Genomic DNA, 6,639 nt, shown 5'->3' on the forward strand with positions numbered 1-6,639 from the left:
CCCGCAGTGCGATCGAACGCCTGGCAAAACTTTGCCCTATTGTTTGCGTTTGCAGTTAAACGGAACGCTCGCAAAGTTTTGCCACGCGTTCGATCGCACTGCGGGCGCGGGGACGTGGAAGCGTTGCCATTGAATACAATTCCTTCTATGTAGTAAGTGCTGCCCTCTGTCTTCCCAGTGTGCTTTCTGTCTCTTTCCCTGCTGCTTGATGTGATGTAATCTCAGTTTCTCACGATTACATATCCCATCATGCATTGCTTCCTGCAAGCAATGATAATGTTACATTGTTCAGACGCTGTAGGTCAGAAAGCAGGCTCTGTGACAGTGGTGACACAAGGCAGTGCGTATTCACAGGGCTGAGTGAAATAGTGTCAGTAAATACATGCTATGTGCATCTTCAATAAGTAAGTTTACAAACTTCTACAATATGGTTATTAGGAGTGGAATAGAACTCATGGAAATTCAATATAGAAATGCAGATTTATTTTTAATTTGTGACGATAGATAACCTTTAATGAATACATAGCTGCATTTACCTGTGTCTTTTATATCTATCTATAACAGTAATCCAACTCGTGAGACCCCAGACATGCTGAAGCAGTAAATAGCACTGTAGAATAATAATAATCACTTTCCTAGTATTAGGTGCCTGATCTATAATCATGTTATCCTACGTTGTTTTGTATCAGATGCTACTGGAAATATATTATGAAGCCAGACCATTCTACGTTCCCTAATCATTTCAAATTACAATGACTGGTTGTAGGTCCTCTGTTTAAAAAAGAAGGTTCATCTTAAAGTGGATGTAAAGCAAATAAAATTGCCGATTGGTAGGTTTTCATGGCAGAAGAGACTGTGTAAGATTCTTCCACCATAAAACATACTTTTTGCCAATTGCCGAATGTTTTTCTGTATGCCGGCTCAGCATATAGAAGATAAAATTGCTGAATGGTAAAAGGAAGCTTTTATGGTAGAAGACCCGGCATGCTGAGATGAAGTAACTCCCGTGCACATGTGCAGGAGTTACGTCATTGGAGCCCGGCCAATCAAGTGGCCGAACAATTGAAACTTGGAAGAACACCGGGAAGAAGATGCAAGCTCTGGAGAGGGAGGATCACGACGAAGCTGGAGCGGATCAGTTTGGCAGGTAAGTCTGCCATAATGTGCTAATCTGCTGTGCGTACTAACACATTATGGCTAATAGCTCCTGGGGGACTTTTTTTCTGTTTTTGTTTTTACAGGGTTTACTTCCACTTTAAAGTGACACTAAACTCAGCAGTTAACCCTTAAAAATGCGTTCAAGTTACCTAATAACAAAAATGTATCTTATTTGTGTATCACTGTACACGCTGTAGATCCTCAAATCAGTAGGTGCTACCGTATGACAGTATGTGACATTGGGTATTGAGTAAACATATCAATACTTTAAAAACCCTTCAAGTGTCTGCCGGTGAATTACTTTTATTTACTATTAGTGTTTTGCCCGGTGCCATCCATGTGGTCACCTGGGCACCACATATACCTTGTGGTTTTGAGACCGTGGCAGTGCGAATGGGATTTGGACTTTGTTATACACAAATAAGATACATTTTTGTTAATACTTAAGGTACTTAAATGTATTTTTAAGATTTAGCTCCTGAGTTTAGTGTCACTTTCATATTGAAATATAGTGTTAGGTAGACTCTCTAGTCTAGTGTGGATATATACAGTAGGTTACATTCCATACACTGCATTCAAAATGAATAGAATTAGCACAGGACTCCTGATAGAGGTATAAATATTCTATCTTCTTCCTTAATAATGGTGAAATATGGAAGTCATCACTTATTTCTAGGTCACATGTGTTATGATTGCATTTTAAAAGGAACTTGATGGCTGGACTTCTCTATCACCATCTTGAAGAGACCTCTCAGGATTTCATCACTTCATTGTAATTATTGTATCATTTGTGTAAAAATGAGACATTAGTTATGTGTTATAAATGTTTTATTCCTTTCTTGATGATGTGTTCTCGGCTACTGCTGGTAGACTTTGTTCGCAGAGTGAGCTCTGGCTTTTCAGTAATGTGTTTTGAGTTCAGGGTGCTGCAGGCAAGGCCACAGGTCTCTCACGTCTTGGGGCCATGTAGACTTGCATCCATCACTGGACAGAAAGAACTTGATTGTCAGCCTAAGGCTATCACTTCCCCGTGTTTGTAGAACAGACAGACATGTCCCTTAGCTTCTCCTAATCATTATCAGTGGCTTAACCCATTTGCAGGTTTGATATTGCTGATCCCTTTTTTTAACCTAGGTTATAAGTAATTATATTAAAAAAAGGCAAAAAAATGTAAAATGGAAGCATTAGATTGCACTTTCTTATTAGCTGTGCTCAGGAAGTAACATTTGTTGTCATAGTCCACAGCGACTGTGACAGCTTATGCATCGCAATTTCTTCTCCTGCATGTCTCCAAACCAATGATCCTGACCTGTATCTCTTTATTTATCTCTACATTCTTGATTTTCATTGATGGAGAGGTAGTGCAGTACAAAACCTACCTGTGTAGATGAACCCTAGGACAGGAGTGCCAATTAGATGAGACTACTAGCATTTTGAGACCGTGGCAGTGCGAATGGGATTTGGACTTTGTTATACACAAATAAGATACATTTTTGTTAATACTTAAGGTACTTAAATGTATTTTTAAGATTTAGCTCCTGAGTTTAGTGTCACTTTCATATTGAAATATAGTGTTAGGTAGACTCTCTAGTCTAGTGTGGATATATACAGTAGGTTACATTCCATACACTGCATTCAAAATGAATAGAATTAGCACAGGACTCCTGATAGAGGTATAAATATTCTATCTTCTTCCTTAATAATGGTGAAATATGGAAGTCATCACTTATTTCTAGGTCACATGTGTTATGATTGCATTTTAAAAGGAACTTGATGGCTGGACTTCTCTATCACCATCTTGAAGAGACCTCTCAGGATTTCATCACTTCATTGTAATTATTGTATCATTTGTGTAAAAATGAGACATTAGTTATGTGTTATAAATGTTTTATTCCTTTCTTGATGATGTGTTCTCGGCTACTGCTGGTAGACTTTGTTCGCAGAGTGAGCTCTGGCTTTTCAGTAATGTGTTTTGAGTTCAGGGTGCTGCAGGCAAGGCCACAGGTCTCTCACGTCTTGGGGCCATGTAGACTTGCATCCATCACTGGACAGAAAGAACTTGATTGTCAGCCTAAGGCTATCACTTCCCCGTGTTTGTAGAACAGACAGACATGTCCCTTAGCTTCTCCTAATCATTATCAGTGGCTTAACCCATTTGCAGGTTTGATATTGCTGATCCCTTTTTTTAACCTAGGTTATAAGTAATTATATTAAAAAAAGGCAAAAAAATGTAAAATGGAAGCATTAGATTGCACTTTCTTATTAGCTGTGCTCAGGAAGTAACATTTGTTGTCATAGTCCACAGCGACTGTGACAGCTTATGCATCGCAATTTCTTCTCCTGCATGTCTCCAAACCAATGATCCTGACCTGTATCTCTTTATTTATCTCTACATTCTTGATTTTCATTGATGGAGAGGTAGTGCAGTACAAAACCTACCTGTGTAGATGAACCCTAGGACAGGAGTGCCAATTAGATGAGACTACTAGCACTTTAATTTCCAGATTTCTGATCTTAGTAGGAATAGTGTTACAGGGTTGGTGCCCCTTTGATAGAGTCCACTGCCACTATTCTGCTTTAGGATTGGAGTGTTAAAATCCTGCAGGTTTTCTGAAATGTATTTAAGGTGTAGTAATAAGCGATTATGGAGGCCCCCAATGGAAAGTTCACCCACACTATCACCAGCTATCACATATTTGGTGAGGGACTGATATTAAGAGGGTATCCAGACTAATCTCTCAATAGTGCTAGCTTCTAAAAATTGTGATGCCAAATAAAGAGTTGAATTCCTGAATGTACACACTTGTAAACCGCTATTTACACACACACACACACACACACACACACACACACACTGCCTCTGCACATCCATTTTAACAAGTAATTTGATCACAGGCATTTTCATCATGTGTCACCTAATAACAGAATTAATAGAAGAATACATTGAACATGTTTTTTTTTCATTTGGGTAAAGTGACATTTCTAAATGCGACATTCAATCAAAGTTTAATGACATATTGGGCAATGAATAATTAATTCCAAATATAAATATGAGCTAATGTAAACACTAGGGGATAGACAATGTTAATTTCTAGCCTTGACTTGTGATTGTAAAAAAAAATGCTAAGAGCATCATTAGGAAAATACATATTTTATTAATGTACATTTGACTTTCTTCCACAGGCGGGGGTCTCTGCATAGATGGCAAGAAGTTGATGGATGTATGGGATTATGATTTTTTTTTTCCTTAGTTCTTTCATCTTGTCATGGTCACAGATAATCAGGTCAGTTATAAATACTCTGGAGTCTTTCTAAATTAAAATGTGAACTTCAGGCAGATGTAAATACAAATGCAAATATGCCAATTTAGTGCAGTTAAGCCCAGGTACATCGCTGTTAATTACATTTCTGAAGCACACATAAAATTGTGTGGCATACTTGCCACATGAGCATCACCCACCCTTTATAATGTCCAGCTCAGACAACCTGCACACAACAGCCTAAGCTAGGTATACACCGTTAGATTATTTTAAAAAAGTCCTCAAATTCCTCCATCCACTCTCTTTCTCGTGGACCACCAGCTGCACCTATTGTATTTTGACATTTGGCCCAGCTGGGTGTCCAAATTCCTGAACAGTGCTTCATCTGATTGGATGCAGTATCAGGGTTTCTCATCTAGTCGGCTGTGCATGGCTTGTCAGCATGTTTCACACTGCGGTCCCTCTTTGGCGCCCAATTATGACCAGACCTGTTTACATCATCTTCCTGCAACTGCTGGCTATACTCCTGGTAAATTCCTGTCTCAGAGTGATGATGCAGGCACCAGGTTATTATTTAACCTTCATCTTGTCCACTCAGTCTCCACCCTTGCGTTTGTTCTGATCAACCGAGTGTGCTGCTGTTGTTCCTGATTTCCATGCCTGATCTTGGCTCTGTCTGACTGATCTCTTGGTTTCTGACTCCGGCTTTTCTTCCGTTCATCCTGCTCGTCGTGTTCCCTGACCTGGTCCGGCTGACTACCCGTTTTGGCATCTAACCCCTGGCTTGGCAGCGACTACATCCTGGACTTTCTCCATTGTTTTTTTGCCATTTATGTTTATTGTTGTTTTCGAAATCCTCCTTTTATATTTTAAACCTGGTTTCTTGGTTCCCTAACAAGCAGGCACTGTTCGGTCAACAATTTTCCACCCTGCTTCTTCAATTTTTAATCGAGGGATGTCGAGTAGGTGGGGCCATCCACAGAGCAAACTTTGGCCAGTTCATCAGGAAGTATTTCATTTTTATGCTCCTCAGCTTCATCTAGTGGCCATAGTGTGGTATTACATTACATTGAACCTGAAAAGAAAATATAATATGGGGTCTATTCACAAAGCTGCCGAGGGCAGCCGAGTGAATGACCGATCAGAAGCGAAGTGAGCCGAACACTGTTCGGCTATTCACTTCAGGCTGGTACGGTTGATTTCAGCCGTACATCGGCTTGCTTCGTGTGGCTTCGGATCTGACCCAAAGTGCAGAAGGAGTTCGACTCAGCCGATCCAACATCTGGATCGGCTGAGCCGAACCTCCGGCAGCCTTAGGGCCGAAGCTAGCCGAAGGATCGGCCGAAGCTACGGCCAGATCCTTCGGCAGCTTTGTGAATAGACCCCTATATTTGTACAAATCGAACGTTTACAGAGATTTGCAGAGTTATTATCTCTGCAAATTGTTTATAAATAGACCCCAAAGATTTGAGATAACACTCTAGAGTACAATGGGCACAGGGCAGCAAGGATTTCTAGAAGGATCAACATGTATTTTTTACCATCTCCAATTATAAAACAAAACACTTTCAAAGGTATATTTAACAGGCCAAAAGAGAACAAATAGTTGAAGGCCATTGTTTAGGCTAACATTCACTTTCATTCATAGGCTTTTCACAGTCCTATGGGCTAGCTAAATAGTCAGCACAGCAGATGAAGCTTAATTTGCAGCTCCCTTTGTTTTAATTAAAGTGACTCTGTCACCAAATTACATTTTGCAGACTCAAGATATCATTTAACCACAAGAAATTAGTACTAACTCATGCTCTTATTGTCGTGCTAATTTGTTCCCCCGCTTAAAGGAGAACTATGAGGTGAGTGCTTTTCACTCACCTCATAGTTCTAGCCGACCTGTGACAATGAGACTGTCACAGGTCAGCTCAGTAGATCGAGAAGTGAGCGAACACATACCGGCGTTCGCTCACCTCTCGATCCGGTCACGGCTCTCTGCCGTGACAGGTGAGGGGCTGGATTCCCCCCGCTCCGATCCGCCAGTGCTGACTGGCGGATCGGACGGGGGAGGGGGCGTGTACAGCTGGCTCTGCCTCTAGATAGGCAGAGCCAGCTGTCACTCACGCAGCTGGGCGGATCCAGACATAATTGTCGGGATCCGCTTCAGCTGCGGCGTCTCAGTATACCGCAAGCAGTAGCGGCTACAATGCGGCTACATCTCTTGAATTAG

Source organism: Nanorana parkeri, unplaced genomic scaffold (genome assembly GCF_000935625.1).
Source record: "Nanorana parkeri isolate BGI_ZX_2015 unplaced genomic scaffold, ASM93562v1 scaffold331, whole genome shotgun sequence".
Taxonomy (NCBI): domain Eukaryota; kingdom Metazoa; phylum Chordata; class Amphibia; order Anura; family Dicroglossidae; genus Nanorana; species Nanorana parkeri.